General features: G+C 35.5%; 1 pseudogene; it reads left to right on the forward strand.

Annotated features, from left to right (window-relative positions):
• Positions 1-8,939: 8,939 nt before the first annotated feature.
• LOC122901498 lies at positions 8,940-9,040 on the forward strand (annotated as a pseudogene).
• The last annotated feature ends 9,919 nt before the right edge of the window (positions 9,041-18,959 follow it).

An 18,959-nucleotide genomic window follows, 5' to 3' on the forward strand; every position in this document is an offset into this window, starting at 1 on the left:
TTTATTTGGGTAACCTACTGAATCATATGGCATTTTTACTTTGAGCTTATTGTGGACAGTCCATAGTGTTTTCCACAGTAAGTACAAATTTACATTCCCACCAACAGTGTATAAAAGTTCCTTTGTCTCCACACCCTAGATAATACTTATTTCTTGTCTTTTTTTTTATTCTAACCATTCTGACAGGTGTGAAGTGATAGTTCATTGTGGTTTTAATTTGCATTTCCATGATGATTAGGGCTGTTGGGTATCTTTCCATGTATTTCTTTGCCATCTCTATGTTTTCTTTGGCATAATGTCTGTTCATGTCTTCTCTCCATTTTTAATTTGGATATTTGGGGGTTTTTTGGTGTTGAGCGGTGTACATTCTTTACATATTTTGGATATTAACTCCTTATCAGATACATAATTTACAAATATCTTCTTTCATTCAGTAGGTTGCCTTTTCATTTTGTTGGTGGTTTCTTTTGCTATGTTTAAGATAAACTTTGAAATCAGGTTTTAAGGATTAGAGTGATGGCTTCCAAGTTCTTTACACACTGGAGCTGAATGAAGCCAGAAGCTTCATCACATTACCTTTTGTATATCTTCACCTTGATATCTAACATATGTCCACACTAAAAGGAAATACGATTCCATTCTACCTTTTTCTGACATTTTCGATTTTTTTGTGATTTCTAATTTATGATGTCATTTTATAGGACCTTTAATCATCCTTGTATCTATCACAGTAAGTAAGGTAGAACTAAGCAGTATATCCTTATTTATCTATTGAATTTATGAAGACATAGATAAGGAGCTGCCTACTTGGGTTCATTACAGGTGGAATGTAGTAGAAGCAAGTCATTCTTTCAGAAGATTGAAATCCTGACATTTCAGAACTGGGAGAAAAAGAATTAATTATCAAAATTCTTGTAATCCATTCTGTCATATCAAATAAATTCTAATTCTCATTTTAAAAATAAACATGAACTAAAGTCAAAATTCCCAAATTCCCTACAATAAACAAGTACCACTACTTTATAGTCACAGCCTACACATAATCATTTGTGTTTTGTTAAGTTTATTTTGTGGTTACAACACCAAGTGAAACATAATTGGGTAAGTTAAATATTTAGGAAGCCCAGGGAGATAATCACCATTGGTTTATGCTGGCAAAAATTCATTCATTATTTAAACTATTTACTCTTTCCTGATTCTGAATTGCTGTGGATTGTTCTCTGGTGTCTAGATATGGATTGCTGGCTAAAATATTGAGGCTTAAATTCAGGTCTTGGCAATGTTTGTAAAGAAAATTGAATCTACATCACATTAGTAAGTTCAAGCCCATAACTGCCTGAATATTAAAGCTTTTGTATGGAATTAGGGAATAAGGAATCTTGTTTACAATTCTAATTTATCATGTAATTGCTTTGGCCAGTGCAGAAGTTCTTTTCAATTAGTTCTTTACCCAGAACAGTAAGCCCTCTATACGTTGGAGTAAATGGTAGCATTTGACAATTTCTTTTATTATTTCGCTCTAGCTCAGTATATAAACCAGTGCACCTCTGTAACATAACTTCCAAACTTATGAAGGAGACGCCTGCTAGTTCAGAAATACCTTACGTCAGAGTATAAAGTTCAAGGTGTAAGCTCCAGCTCTTGTTACCATCATCTGTTCCATGGAAAACTCTATGTAAGTTCTGGTCCTAATCTTCCACATATTTACACTCAAATTAGAATATAAGACTTACTATTGAAGAAAAAATATATAGAAAAACTAGTACACTGAACCAATGGTGCAAAAATTTTGGAGACCATAGTATCATTATCTAGAGCTTTGTGGTTTAAATCAATGGCAGACACCGGATAAACTTCCAAAAGAAATTTTAGTTTAGAAAGTAAATTTTATTTGGGTCTTCATGAATTGTATATGAAAACATTATTTTAAAAAATATAGTACTAAGGAATTTTAAAACTGCCCTATCTGCCACCTGTTCCTATTGCATGCTCCCTTAACCGCAAGGGCTCAGAGATAATTGTTGCTGTAGGAGGAGGACAAAGAGAAGGAATCAAAATTCAACATGGCATTTTCAAGATAAGCTTCAGGGACCCATTTCGGAGATTAAAACTGAAAACCAAGGCTTACTTGGAAGAAATTTCATTATTATGTTCTTATGTTTTTGTTGTTGTTGTTGTTGTTGTTGCTGTTGTTTTATGTATCAAAAGACAAAGTCTCAAAGAAAAAAAATGTTCATTTGTTAACAGTGGATTGAGTAGATGCAGAGAGATGAAGAACAAGTCCCAGGAAAGCATTGCCATTGTCCTGATTTGGGGAAATGAAAACGAACCAAAGGACATGAGGAAGTAGAATATAGAGAAGTAGAGAGCATCCGTGAAACACCCAGTCTGCCTGAGTGAATGTCATTAATGCCCACCACCAGGGACATGCATGAGAGCCAAGCTACTTCCCTAGAATAATCTGTCATCATTGAGAGGCTTAGAAGTTTTCTCTGTGAAAGAACTTCACTTTCTAACATTCTCCTTGCTGTTGAAAGAATGCATCCCATACACAGCTGTTGTGACTATTTGATCATCCAGATTGAATAAACTCCCTGTAGTCAAAATTGTGTAAACCTTCTGAACTCTTGTGTGACACTTTCCTTTAAACAGATTAAACTGTATGTGAGGTACTCAAAGGGAGTAATTGTGGTTAAAAAGAAAAAGTGTGGTCTGTCATCTCTGCAGCTCTGCATTGTCACTTGTCAGTTATGTTCATTATTCTTGACAAACTTTATTTTTCTTATTTGGGCTGAATTAGTTAGAATCACTCCATCCCAAGATGCAACAAGGATTGAAAATCATCCCAGTAGGTAGCTATACAACTTTTATCTGTCTTAAGAATGTCATAGGCTGAGAAAAGTTGAATAACTCTGTCTATTCCTTCATTTAAAATTTAGAAACAGATAAGGGCCTGGGAGTTCCAGTAGTTACCATGTTAATATAATGGAACCAATAACATGATCATATAAGTATTGTAAAGAATAAATTAAAATTATTTTCTTAATAACCTAGCACAGTGTTTGGCACACAGTAAATATCAATTAATGCTGGATAAGAATACCGCATCTCTCATTCCCCAAGAAAGAGATGGAAGTGAAATAAATTAAAGGGGTAGAAGAAATCTACTAATAGTTCAATCAAAAGTCCACTGCAGGGGTGCCTGGGTGGCTTAGTGGGTTGGGCCTCTGCCTTTGGCTCAGGTCATGATCTCAGGGTCCTGGGATCGAGCCCCGTGTCGGGCTCTCCTCAGCGGAGAGCCTGCTTCCCCCTCTCTCTCTGCCTGCTTGTGATCTCTCTCTCTCTCTCTCAAATAAATAAATCTTAAAAAAAAAAAAAAAAAAAAAAAAGTCCACTGCAAAAGAAAAAGAGAATAAGAGTCAAAAACATCTTCCCTCCTTAACACAAGTGACCTACCAGCAATGCAGTCAGAATCTTCATTTGGGTCTTCTTCATAATCTGCACTAATCCCTGTGCCAAACAGACTGGTTGCTAGGTATTAACCGTGAAGACAGTTGAAACAAATGAATTGTGTGAGCCAGGATTTATTGGTTTTATGTGTTTAAGGATCAGCTGCTTTCCCAGAGAGCAAGCCATCTCCAAATAAAGGATGTGACTTTTTAAGTGGATTTCATCTAAGAAGTGCCACGTCCCTGATGGCACATCATAAACAGGTGGCACTCATTTTCCATTACCCTTCAGAAGTCACCAAAAACATCATAACATTTCAATTGAACTGCAGTTGAGAATAAATGTCCATTTTATTATCTCCGTAAGCATTAGTGAATGAGCAAGGAGAGGGGGATTTAACTGTCTGCTCTTTTCTTTTTATAGCCCTTGACAGAAGTAGAACTCAAACCAACTGATGGACAGTGGCACAAAGGGGCACTAAAGTTGTATTAGGGATGTTTGCATCTTATTATTCAGGCTTCATCTCGAACAGATGTCCCAGAATCTTGAAAGGAGATTTAGAGATTTACAAAGCAGAATGACAGTGCAGTATTCCAGGTAAAGAAAGATCTGGGAGGAACAAAAGTCAACTCGAGTGTTAGCTCTGATTATCAAACATACTGGCTAAAGTTGTATCTTTATCACAGGGATTGTTGTATAAATTCATGGATAATTTACATCACTTAAAAGAAACTTAAATTATGTGGCCATCTTTAGCCTATTGCAGGGATAACAGATGACTTTGCCAGAGTCGTCCAAAATCTGATGATGGAATGGAGGGGTTGACAATGGTAATGAGGATAATTTGGGGAAAATCCAACAATTATTTTGCTTATCTTCAGACCCTATAATCACTTTGTGTTCATGAAAGAAAGAAAGAGAGAGAGAAAGAGAGAGGGAAGGAGGAAGGAAGAAATGTAGGAAGGAAGGAAGGAAGGAAACTCTGGCATCTGCCTACCCTCCTCAATCTGAGAGGTTATGCTCAGTTCTGGACCTTGTACCATAAGCAGATTGGCTGATTGAATGTGAAAAAGGCTGGGGCCCAGCTTAAAATATTTTGAGTTCACCTTAGAGGAAGAACTTTTGAACAATTATAATCCTAAACATTTATTGTGTTCTATTACTATTGAGGTCTGTCACCTCTGTGGGCTCTGAATTATCACTTATTAGTTAAAATCACTGCTCAGGATAAGATTCAGTTTTCTCATCTATATGTGGGAGATTAAAAATAATAAATGCTTCTATTGTGTTTGCTATTAGAAGGTGACTTGTTTACAAAAAGCATTTAGTACACCGACGGGCATGTTTAGTTACTATTATTACTATAACTAGTTATTGTAAAAATTATATGTTTCTATAAAACATGACTTCTGAACAACCAGGAATATTTCTTCTGATATTAGAGTCCTACCTAAAGATAGTCAATCATTTTTTAATTTTGTGTTGTCCCTGTTGGTATTTTAAAGATTAATATGCTAATTCTATTTTTGCTAAGGTCCTTAAGAGTCCATGGTCTTTCCAATATGGTTAGGATTTTATAATGCAACATTGCAACTATAGTCTGTGATTTAGTAAAACCTCCAAGAATTTGTCTCTGTTGTGTGGTAGCAGTGTTTTCCTTTTTTATGCCTAGAATTGGGAGGTGCAGAGAAAAAAAAAAACAAAAACAAAACAATGCAAAACAAAAAAGTACCTCTTTCATTTAAGGAGAAAGAAAAGAAAATGTCACCCTAGTCAGTACACTGGGCTGAAAATAGATATGATCAGAAATGGAGTTTTGTAAGTTACTCCTTTCAAGGCAGGCTACCATGTACTATCAAATCAACTTTAATTCATCGAGGAAGGTCTGAAGCCAGTTGGGAGAGATGGCACCCAAAAACCTCATATATAATGCTAAATGAAGCAAATCTTCTGGGTATCCTAACTGCCTTCTTTCCCTCTTCTATCTTAAAGGGTCATGCAATCCCTCTCCACAAGAACAGGAGTAATGGTAGGAAGAGGGGTTTTCAGGACAGAGGAGACCCTCCCAAAAAAAAAAACTCTAAATGTCATTTGTCATGAAAATTTAGCAATATACAGCCAAGAAACACTGTTTATAAGACCTGAGTGATAGCTAAGAAACTTCATTCACTTTGTTTTTATTGCTTTTTTTTTTTTTTGCAGTATCTCCAGTTTTGAATGGATGCAAAACATCGCATTTTCCTTTCTAAAGTGTTTAGTAGTGATTTGAAAGGTATTCAAACTTGCACAAAAGTAAAAAATTGTTTCCTCTCTTCATCTCATTTCCTTCTTTTTCTTTCTTTTACCCATCCACATATTTCATGTATTTTCCAACTCTGAAAATCTAACTCAATTTCTTTTTTTTTTTTAATTTTTAAAAATTTTTATTGTGGTAAGACACAATGAGGTAAGGGTAAGACACACGAGATCTACCTACTTAAATTTTAATTATACAACACATTATTGCTAACTAGAGTCATGATGCAAGAAAGCATATCTCTAGAAATTATTCATCTTGCAGAACTGTTTTTTTCTCCAGAAATTTTATACCTGTTGAATAACATCCCTGTCTTGTACCTGTCTTCTCTCCTTAGAGGAAAATCTTTCAGTGTTTCACTATTGACTATGATGTTACCTGTAGGCTTGTCATATGTAGCCTTTATCATGTTGCGTACATTCCTTCCTTATCTAGTTTGTTGAGTTTCTATCATGAAAATATATTTAAATATTTTCAAATGCTTTCTCTGCATCTATTCAGTTGACCATGTGAATTTTATCCTTTTTAATGTGGTGTACTACACTAATTGGTTTGTATATATTAAAACCATCCTTGAATCCCAAGTTTTATCCCACAGGTAATGTGCCTGCGCATTTGAAGAAACAGTTGCTTCTCTGAGTCCTTACAGACTGGGATCAATAAGGAAAGACTTTTGCCAAGCACTTATCTGATTCTGGGAGTCTCTCCAAAAACTTTTCTATGGATGTGCATGTTCCTCTCCTCTCCCTTCCTTCTTGTATGCTTTTTCCCAATGTCACAGAATCATACTGGCCATAGTAAACCATCTGTTCTTTTCCCTAGGGACCACACAATGGGTGAACACTCAACACCTCTCTGTCCCTCCTGATGGACAAGTCTCGGGGTTGAGGGGACTTCTCTCAACACCAGAGAACCATGTTAGCTTCTGAGAGCCACCTACCTCTATTTTCCTGGGATAGTGCATTGAAATTCTAGAATTTGGTGTGAAATCTACCCTTCTCTCTCTCTCTCTTTTTAGAAGGAGACATCTCAAAATCATGTACCTTCTTCAAACTTTGCAGTGCTATGTCACTACTGAAATCTGCCAACACCATTTTTTTGTTTTTGGTTATCTCTGGGTGTCATAAATACCATTTCCCTCAGCATTCTGTGTGAGATGAGACAGTAGCAGGTATGTCTGGTGGCGCACCAAGATTAGATGCACACTTCAATCTTTCCTTCCCCTAGAGAGAAATAGTGGGCACAGGGATCTCTTAGTGTCGATCCATGCTGGCTTGGGTATGGGCTGATACCAGTAAAATGAAATTGCTCTTCACATCCATTTCAATGTGGCTATTCTCAGGTTTGTGCTCCTCTAGTCACTGCAACTTTGTAGCTGGATTCTGGATTTTTGATAAAGGCATTTTGATCAGTATAGTGTTATTAAATGAGTGCTTCTCTGGGGGGATGGGGGCTAGGACTTCCTATTCTGCCACCTCACTGATGTCACAACCTCCAATCTAACTCCTTGTCTGCTCTTCAAATAAGGACAGAGTCAGGGAGATATCTGTAGTGAGATATTTATCATAAAAAATAAGAGAAAATGATGCTTAATTTATTTTATGACATTATGCCATCAAATGTGTTTTTTTTTTGTTTTTTTTTTCCCAATTTATTTATTTTCAGAAAAACAGTATTCATTATTTTTTCACCACGCCCAGTGCTCCATGCAAGCTGTGCCCTCTATAATACCCACCACCTGGTACCCCAACCTCCCAGCCCCCCCGCCACTTCAAACCCCTCAGACTGTTTTTCAGAGTCCATAGTCTCTCATGGTTCACCTCCCCTTCCAATTTACCCAAATTCCCTACTCCTCTCTAACGCCCCTTGTCCTCCATGCTATTGGTTATGCTCCACAAATGAGTGAAACCATATGATAATTGACTCTCTCTGCTTGACTGATTTCACTCAGCATAATCTCTTCCAGTCCCATCCATGTTGCTACAAAAGTTGGATATTCGTTCTTTCTGATGGAGGCATAATACTCCATAGTGTATATGGACCACATCTTCCTTATCCATTCAACCGTTGAAGGGCATCTTGGTTCTTTCCATAGTTTGGCGACTGTGGCCATTGCTGCTATAAAATTTGGGGTACAGATGGCCCTTCTTTTCATGACATCTGTATCTTTGGGGTAGATACCCAGGATAGATGTTCATTTTAATCGGCTTTAAATCTGTTGATAGCCTCTACTCCAGGCTTTTGACAAACACTAACTGAAATTCACTCCAATCATTAGGACAAAAAGTATTCTTCCTCCCCAAGCTCAGCTTTGAGGTAGAGTAACAAATCTGAAAACACAATCACCATATATCCCTGGTGAGTGAAAAAACTCACTCACTTTCTTATAATTCCGTCTCAATTACATGCATGCATACAAATTTTTAAATGTCCCCTCTGAAAATACCAGAACTTTGAACCTGGGAAGGTCACATTGCCACCATATTTCCAGGTCTAATTGGTTATTTTAATTACCAGAGTATGGTGATATAAGTTGTGTTGTACAATTACAGTGATTCTGCGATCACAAAGATTGAACCCACATGTTTGGAAATACATAAATGGAAATCTAAGGATAGTAAACATCAATATGGAAGAAAAAGTCATGAGTTCATAAGACCTTAAATGTTCTTACATTTTCTGGTCTTCAAGATATAAGAGTTTAATCTTTGAGTTTCTGTTTAAGACATTCCTACCCTATCCCAATTAAGCACTGACAAACACTGTTATGGACCAATGGTTTCCTAGAATATCTGAGATGCTTCAGTCCAGCACATGGTGAGGAAATGGGATTTCAGTTTCTATTGTGCTGGAATCAGCAGACAAATCAATCCCATCTGTTTGTACAGAAGCTGGCTATATCTATTATTGAACAGAACAGTATACTCAGTGATTTCACTGAGGATGGTATTTTAAAAAAGAAAAAAAAAAGATGCTAAAGAAAAAGTACGTTTTTGGAAATGAAATCTATATTTTTTTTGTTTTTAATATGAATTTAATCACCAAATTTCATTTTCTCAATTCTATTATGAAAATCCATTCTGGGGGGGAAGAAAAGAAGAAAATCCATTCTGAACAGACCCAGTAACTGGGAAATTAAAGTATGACCATAACCAGTTTTAAAAATTTATTTGGTTCAGATTTTAAATATTTTGTGCTCGCTTCGGCAGCACATATACTAAAATTGGAACGATACAGAGAAGATTAGCATGGCCCCTGCGCAAGGATGACAGATTTTAAATATTTTAATTATTTGATATGTTTAAAAACTGTGCAATAAAATTTCTTATAAGATAGACCTCTCTGCCCAAACTATATTTAAAAGTCTAATTCCTTCACCCACTCAACTGTCTATTCCTCCACTCCAAATCCACTTCTACCAACCTCTGCCCCACACCCACTTCATTCTCACTCTGTCAAATTTGTAAAGCAGACTCTCTTCTGAACTGACAAATATTAGGATTATAGTTTATTCCATAAAGAGTAGTTTGCTCTTCAGTATACGTAGAACTTCACATATTTATTTTTCTACAAAGTAGGTATTTCTGGAAATCTTCAAATAATGTCTCTCTCATTTTTGTGTGTGTATCCTGAGATGGTATCATTATTGGTTCCACCTTTCTGGAAGTCAAGCTGTACATTTATACTCTGGAAGAAAAAAAAAAATCATAAAAAGTAAACTGTTAGCAGAACACTGAGTGCCAGTTCTTACCCTGGCTGAGCTTCTCTATCCTCAACCCCTGTGGTTCAGCACTGTCTGAGAATAGCTGAATCCTGATGGAGTTCTTGGCTTTTGTCATCGCCTCATTTGCAAGTGTTCTGTGTTTCTAAGAATTTACTTCCTTTCCCTCCCTTCCCATACTTAATGTAGTCAAGATGTTCATAATGTATCAATATGCTTTTGAGAAATGTAAGTTCACCATTTAATATTAGTAGTAGTTGGTGAGGTTATAAGTGTTGGTCTAGTTGGAAAGACATACATAGAAACAGGTATTTTCAACCTATGAAAAGCAAGTTGAGTTTCTATAGGTTACAAAAGGAGCACTTTTGTTAGTTGTTACTGTTTTGAGGATAACCAAGAGGACCTTAATGTTCCCCTCAATTTGACAAAACTTCAGACAACTTCCTTTTCCATTATAAGCCCCTGACTTTCTTTCTATTATCATATTGTCTTTAGAAAAATAGCACCCCCTCCTCTCAAAAAAGAAAGAAAACAGCACTCTTTCTCCCTGTCTCCTGGAAGGGGTGGGAGCCTGGCTTAGATCAGCAGCTATTAGCCAGCACAGATGGCCTAATCATATTGACTAACCTCTGCCACATTAAAAAAAAAAATCTGTATATGTATATACATATACAGATTTTTTCTTCTAATGTAGACAACCCATTAAGAAATTTTACATCTCACTTTATAGGCCTTACAAAAATGCATTTCTTCAGCCCCCACATCTCAATTTGTAATACATCTCTTTGCTCTGGCCCTTTTTAAATAGAACAAAGTGTCAATATTAAATATTCCAAGGGTTGTTCATACTGGTCTTTTCCTGGGGGACAAACTTCTGGGACATGACTGCAAATAGCAGTCTTAAACAATTTACTCCTTAGATTTGAACTCTCTGCCTCGAGGAATCTCCGTTTTGATTCCTCCCTCCAATACCCTACCAACCCTAGGAGAATATTGCTGTCCCTTTCTCTCTTTTCCCAAATGAACCAAAAGCTAAATGTTCTTTTTTTCTCATCAAATGAAAGACATTTTATATTGGACATGTTTCATGGAAAGCAAAAAGAAAACTGATGAGAACAACAAAAAGTTAAACAGGAAATAGTCATTAATGTTTGTATTTTTTAACATTTATAAAGCATGTAGAATTTAATTGCTCTCATTGAAGGTAAATAATCTAGAACTCTTCCTCATTCTTGGTCTTCCTCTTGTCTCTTCATATGGTCCATAGAATCTTCCATTAAACTGTGGATCTCAGAGAAATGCAAATTAAAAACTATTGACCTAGAAGATTGGAGTCACAGTGGTTATCAAACAGCCTGATGCCTGAAATCATTGGACATCATTTGAAAATGAAAATTCTGATATAGGGAATCCATAAACCATTATGAGAATTGAAGAGTGGACCAGATCTTAACTGCCAGGGAAAGTCATGAGAATTCTTATCTTAAAATTTCAAGGCTCAATTTATCTCTCTCAAGGGAAAACATTCAAAGTTAAAATTGACTAAGGGAAAGTAGACAGCTGCAAAAATCACTAATTAGTTAAATTAGGCTCTTCAAATGGTTAGCAAGTTCATCTTCAAGTCTGCTAAATAGTGCCTATTTCTCATTTTGAGATTCAGAGATCTTACAGTACTGTCTTTTCTAACATTAAAAGAATTACTTTGGAAATATAATTAAGACATCTAACAAAGAACAAGAATCCTTTATTCTTCTCCCAGCCTCCTTTTCTTGGCTTTTTAAACAAATGTTGTTGACAGTTGGCTTGCCATCTGTTCCAGCAGGGCAAAGTGTAAAAGTTTATGATATTTTTCAATGGAAACAGTTGATTATAGATAACATTATTTTCAGAAAATATGTCTGTTAATGTCTCATTAAAACATTAACCAACAAAGGAGTTAGTCTGAAAAGAAACCTCAAGAATAGAGCTGGCACATTAGTTCCCAAGGTATTCACAATTTTGTTTTTCATGTTAAAGCTACTTCAACTTCAAAACATGTGATTGGGCAAAGGGAAGGGGTAGTGGAATGACAGGTATCTCTAACTTTCCAGTCCTAAAATTCTGACTGCATAGGCTAAGGCCTAGCTGGCTATTATTATTATATGTAATATTATTTTAAAAAGTGGAATAATGAAACTGGCAAACTGTTATAGGAGAAGTTTTTTGGTCAACAAAAGAGAAAATGGAAAGCATGTTGCAATTCCTTCCATCTTTCGGTGATTGGTCGTATGCATTATTTATTTTGAATAATGTGGAAAATTTGTGTATTGAATCCACAGTAATCTACTTCCCTGATCTGTTTTTTGTTTTGTTTTGTTTTGGTTTTGGTTTTTTGTTTGTTTGTTTGTTTTTCATTTGCAAAATGAGAATCACCACATTTACCATACAATTCTTGGCACCTATTGCCCTCATTCTTCCATCAGGAGAGAGCCCAGTGAATCAGCCTTACTTATCTTTCCAGTAGATGCTAAGAAATGTGCTCATAGCTCCAGTCCATCTACATGATGTCAGGAAGTCCACAAAGTCATGTGGTGGGACTCCGGTTAGGGGGCAAATCATGTGAAGGTGAAATTTACTTCAGTGCATCCCAGTGGAACAGACACTGGGAAGACTTTTAACAGATATTAGTACTCAGCCCACCCTATCCATTTATTTGCATAATTAACTATTAACCCCCCATTTTTAGTAGTTTAAAATAATATAAGTATTAGATTATTGGTGTGGAAGGACTTGGAAAAAAAATCCGTTCTCACTATCAAACCAACTTAGACTGATGCATTTGTCCAATTTTTCACATCTTTATATAACTTTCCCCATAACAATTTTCTCTCTCACATAGATAAATTTTAAAACCATGGTCTCATTTTAGGGTAAAAATGTGATTCTTCTCATTCTGTTATCAATGCTATTCTTCGTACCTGATATCAGTGCAGACAGTGGACAATTTTCATTGCAGGGCACCAAGCAAGATTCAAAGTGGATTCATTACCCTTAGTTAATCATAAAATAAGTATTTCTCTTCCTTTAGGTGTCCTCCTGGCCCTCAGGGATTGTGCCAAAGGGGACCACACCCCTGAGAGCCACTGCTTTCTCTCTGGGAAGTCTCTACTTGAATGAAGAACATTAGTACTTTGCCCTCCAAGTTGCTCGCTTATCTCCAGAATGAACAAACTCAATTCCTTTCATCTTTTCTATCAGGCTTTCTTTTCCATGCCTTTGTCATTTTCCTTTTGTGTGAGCTGTCCAGAAATAATCTATGATTGAACAAAGCTAAATGTTATAAACGTACAATTAATATAACCAACCTATTTCTCAATAGTATATGGAGAAAAATAATTTTAAAGTGTTCTCTTCCCTTTTGTGATGTCCAAACTCAGAAAATACTGTATTTTTATACAGTAATACTATTTTCCCTAATTAAAAATAATACTTACGTTGTGAATCTCCTGTAATGGATATTGTTCAAGGCAGAGCAAGGTTGTTTAACTTCTGTTCCTGTTGACCTTCTGTGTATGGTTTATTTACTGAACAAATACAAATCAGAGACACTTCATCTTCATTAAAGCTGGTTAGCTCAACAAAAGTAATAATAATTAAAAAGAAATCTGATAACAATAGAAGTGAGGAAAAGAAATCAAAATTTATTACTCTGTTAATGTCCTAGCTCTTCCTAATGAAGACAAAGTAACCTCTTCCTGCCCAACCAAAGGTCAATGTTAACTTGAATCTCCTCTATTTATATATGTTCTTGGTACCTATAAAGACCTTGAGAGACTTGAAGGAATACCTTGTGTGTTATTATATCAAGTCTAATGACACTTTAAATCTTACTTCTAATGCCATGTAACCAAAATATAATGTGAGGATGGACTTAAAATTGTTTTTTACTCAGTCTCCACCAATACAGAGCTGCTGCTCTTATATTGTTATAACTCAGTTCCAACATAATACCCTAATTTACCTCAAATACCTTAAATACCTTTGAAATTGTTTAGACCTGAAGAACATACACAAACATTGAACAATGCCCTCTAAAAACAGGAGGAAGACATAGAACAAGTGAGTGGGACAGAGAGGAGTAGTGGCTGTGTCTCATTAAAAGGAAACTTCTAATTTTTAGTTTAAATACTTCAATATTGTTTAAATTCTTTTATAGTAATACTACATCAATGCATCATTTTGTGCAATTTAAAAATAATGTGAGCTGATACTTTTGAAAAACATTAACAATTTTTAATGGCTCATAAACAAAAAATAAAAATCCCCAAGTCTGGATTTAGTTTTTTACTTAAACACAACATCCATTAATCCTAGATACTTGCATTTTTTCTTATTTTATAGTATACCTTTATGTAAGTTGAAAATTAACAGAAAAAATTATTTTGGATGTACCTGCATTTCCCAAAATGTCCAACATTAAGGGTCACATTACTGGAAGTAGTAGAAAAAAAAATCAATATATATATTGATTTTATATATATATATAAATTTGGCATATACATATATGTATATGTATATGCCAAATTGATCACCAAAAACTAAATAACAAAAGCCCTGGCCACATCATCTGATTATTTGAGCTATTTGCATTAGCAGCTGGCTTAATTTCAAGATTGAGTCTGTCAATTTCACATTTTTCTCTCTCAGGCCATATAGCTCTCTTTCCTTTTATGTTTTTATTCCCTCTTTTTTTTCTTTTCTTTTCTTTCTTTCTTTCTTTTTTTTTTTTTTTTAAAGGAAATACTATCACTGGATACTTTAAAATGCTGCCTAATAAAAATATATATTTTTTTAATTTTTACTATTTCCACACCATTTAACTGAGAAGAATGCCAATATGCCATCAAAACAATAAACGAATCACCGCCTTTAACTCCCAATACTCCCTGTCACAAAACTCACTCAGCAGGTGCTCCATAGAACACTGATGACATCCAATGGCCAAATAAATGATTTACAGGGGTTTTGCTGCTCAGTAGCAGGACCTTCCCTCCAGTGGGATAGCTCTTGGCACCACCCACCTGTGGTATCTTCTCCATATGGAGATCAAGTACATACAATCTTCCTCTATGGAGACAGGCATGGAGAAACCAGAAGGAAACAATGGAAAATGAAAACAACAATCTCCTTTGAGTCATCTTGCAAAGCCAATCCCTGAAGGAGAAGGTTCTTTAGGAAAGCCCCTTGGGGAATCTCATTTATACAGATGTATCTATGGTTCAGTTATGTTTGGTTTGACTGCTTCTCTAGATGATAATTTTTTTTTTTTTTTAATCCAAGGATCTCATGCTTCAGGTTAAAAATGTTTTTAAGAAATTTAAAATAATACTGTAATAAATCCCAAAGTCTATTATAAAAGACCCATTTCTTGTGGTGGTTGAATTCTGTTCCCTGGTTTTGTTACAGTTCCATCATTTCTACTAACTCTGATAAAGCTATTGCCAACTTCCCGAATGACTGTTATTATATCAATTTCTTCTTGGTTCACAGCGTGCTTCATTGCCATTATCTCAAAGGTGGCTTGTGACAAGAATGAAGAATGAATCAAGAGTGAATCAAGAATGAAGAAAGAGGAATGGTTTGGGTAGTTCCTTTATGCTCGTTCTGTGACTGTTCTCTGTGCTTTACCCTCACACTGTTGCTTACACTGATCCTTAAGACTGAACTCATACCATTTAACTTCCACCAGATAATTACATTCATACCATAAGCCATAATTCAATATTTTAATATAGTTTTCTTGAATCAATCTATTTGAAATTATGTATCTTTTTCTAGGGTGAAGGACAGCTTTGTTTCTCACTTTGAACTAGTCTCTGTGACATTGTACAGAGATTGGTACTTGGAGGATAGACAAATGGATAAGTAGATGTTAGAGAGATAGAGACAGAGGCAAAATAAGACATCAATTTCTAGCTCAGTTTGAAGAGTTTTGAGAACAAGAACCAGATACTATCCATGCCGGAGAGAGGTAAAATAAGATACCAATTTCCAGCTCAGTTTGAAGAGTTTTGAGAACAGGAACCAGATACTATCCATGCCAGAGTCTTCTACAGTAATATCTGAGTACTTGATTTTCAGCAGGTACTCAATTCATGTTTCTTTAATTCATATCTTCGTATTATTATATAGACCTTTCTAATCTCAATACTCATTTTCTACTCTATCAGCAAAATTAACATATTCATTAATTTCTTCCTGTTTTTAACACTTTTTAGATCAGCTTTTAGGATACCTCAATTTCATTTTCCATTTTTTCCCCTGGCCATCATTTTTATTATTATTTGGTTTCTGTGTATCTCTACAACTTCCAAAGATGAGGGACTGAAGCTTTGATGCTCTCTACCAACATTCACTTCTTTGGGAATCTCATCCCCGAATGGTATTAAATTCCATCTCTGTTCTGATGAATATCAAAATTATATTTCTAGGCCAAACCTTACTTCAAAGCCAGATAGTTCTAATCTGAACCCTTGATCTTCACTTGAATCATTTTTCTTCTATTACCATTTTGAGAATAGTAACTGGTATTTTTACCTTCCAGATGCTCAGGCCAGAAACCTTGATCCTTGCCTTTTACGCTTCATTCATGATACACATTGTCAAGTCCTGTCAGCCCACCTTTTTTCACACCTTGTCCAAACACCATAATGTTTAGTGTGGATTATTGAAATAGAAATCCAAATTGTCTTTCTGCTTCTGCTCTTGTCTCTAATCAGTCTATTCTCAGTAAAATAGTCGGAGGTCAATCTTCAGGTCAGAATGCTTCAGTGAATTATCTTAATCAAGAAAAAAGCCAGAGCCCTACAAGGCCCTGTACAGTCTAATCTCCTAAACCCCATCTCCTTCAGCTTCTCTCATTTTCTTCCCCTCAACCTTATCGGCTTCCATTCCAAGCAGCTCCTACCTCAGGGCCTTTGCATTGCTTTTTCATCTTCCTAGAATTCTCTTCTTTCAGAATTCCTTTCTGTCTCCTTTTCCAGTTATTACCATTTGAAGTAGTTGTTATTATCTGTCTCTCCCGGATAACCAGAGAAATCTGTGTTGTTGTTTTTAATGAAAAACAGTAACGATTACCCTTAACACAATAGCACACCACAAACAGAAGGCACTTAATACATATTTCTTTCATGAAAGAACAAATGAAGAAGTGATTCAAACCATAAAACTGTTCAGCTTTCCCTTGTGTTTCGAATAGCAGATTAGAATGAAGAGCCATGATATGCACTGTTCTCAAGACATGCTCAAAGCAGCTACTTTGAATCAGAGAATGGATACATCTAACTGTAATTTAAAATTAAGCATCCTTGGGCACCTGGGTGGTTCAGTTGGTTAAGCCTCTGCCTTCAGCTTAGGTCATGGTCTCAGGGTCCTGGGATCCAGCCCCGTATCAGGCTCTCTGCTCAGCAGGGAGCCTTCTTCTCCCTCTCTCTCTGCCTGCTGCTCTGCCTACTTGTGATCTCTCTCTCTCTGTCAAATAATTAAATAAAATCTTTAAAAATAAATAAATGAAATTATATTAAGGCCAAAATCTAGGCCAAGTTAATCTATAGCTGATAGATTAAATCCGTAATGGATTATGCAATTATATAATTGATACTGTATAAATCCATAGTGTCTTACATGAGACATATTCCTTTATATTTTTTCATAGGAAAAATGTGATTATAAAAGTTATATATAGCCATTTTTCTTTGAGGAATGAAATAGGAGGAAAGTAACAAAACATTTGAGGATATAGACTAATAGATTATCAGAAGTTATCTCTGAGTAGTAGAGTCATTTTCTTTTCTTTTTTTTTTAAGATTTTATTTATTTGTTCATTTGACAGAGGGAGATCACAAGTAGGCAGAGGCAGGCAGAGAGGCATGGGGGATGCAGGTTCCCCGCCGAGCAGAAAGCCTGATGCAGGGCTCGATCCCAGGACCCTGGGACCATGACCTGAGCTGATGGCAGACACTTTAACCCACTGAGCCACCCAGGTGCCCTGAGTCATTTTCTTTTTCTAATTTTTTTTCGTTGTTCATAAATTTTGGAAATGATCTATGTTCATCAGAAAAAAGGCAGAGAAAGCAAAAGCTTAAGACTGAAAACATTTATGGCTTTCTCAGGTTTGGACTACTTTTTCCCTTATTTAAAGAATGTTGAAGGGTATGGCTGGTTGAACAGGGCTTTATTCTTGAAATAAACTGAAAAGATACTATGTTTTAATTTTTTCTTCATTTGGAATTCATGTTGGACTTCACCCTATTTCACTTAATACATTTTCTTCTACTTTCTACTTTCAGTGGAAGGGGTTAGAAGTTAACATAATTTTTTAGGCATCCGAGAGTTAAGAAATTCACCCCTTATCTCTGTCTACTTCACTGCTATAGAAATGGCTGTATTTCTTGTCAGTTCCATAAATCCCTCCCTCAAATAAACAAACAAACAAATGTTCTGCCCCCCCCAAAAAAAGAAAGAAAACAAAACAAAACAGAATACGAATAAAGTCACTAATAACTTTCTGAGAGCTACTTTTTAAAAAAAAAATACCTCATACTTGTCAAGGTAAAACCTGACTATACCACAAAAATAATTCATCTCTAAATAATATTTGAGAAGCTGCTTGTTTGAACAGCAATAAAGGAAACAACTACTGTCTGCTCCTTTCAAATGAATAGATTTGTTTACAACTCATTTTTCATTTTAAAACAATGTGAAAGTCTATTTAAGATTTTACCCCTTATATTTAATTAACTAGTGAGATGTCATATTAACTAATGAATATTTTCTGGGTGGTATATTTTTCCCCTTTTCATCATTTTTCTGTAAAATTTATTTTTTCTCCCTCTCCATGCTTAACTTTTTCCCTTTTCCCCTCACAATTTTAACATTTTCTTTTCATGTCAATAAGTCATTTTAAAGTACTTTTTTTATTTTTTTAAGTTTATTGACCACACATTTGTTTTTCTTGAGAAATGAAGCACTTTGCTATTCATCACTTGAATCTGTTTGACTGATCAGGTTGTAAATAAGGTAAAATATCAGAGGCTTAAAACAAAGAATCCTTTCTTGTATGGAAAGAGAGAGAGAGAGAGACTGACTACCATTGTACTACAAATTATCTTCAATATCCAAGCTGGTGGAGATGGAGCAGCCCTTTTCTGGAACACGGTTTGGCTTAGATTAGAAGGGACATAGTAAAACACATATTAATTGTTAAAGTTTCTGCCTGAAAATGACACACATCATTGGAGCTCACACTGCATTAGCAAAGTCAAAAGTTTACTTTCAAGTTCAAGAAGATGGGGATATATAATACGTGTACAGAAAAAAAAAATTTCATATGTATGTATTTATTTTTTTTTTTAAGATTTTTTAAATTTTTATTTATTTGACAGACAAAGATCACAAGTAGGCAGAGAGGCAGGCAGAGAGAGAGGAGGAAGCAGGCTCCCTGGCTGAGCAGAG

Source organism: Neovison vison, chromosome 2 (assembly GCF_020171115.1).
Source record: "Neovison vison isolate M4711 chromosome 2, ASM_NN_V1, whole genome shotgun sequence".
Lineage (NCBI taxonomy): Eukaryota > Metazoa > Chordata > Mammalia > Carnivora > Mustelidae > Neogale > Neogale vison.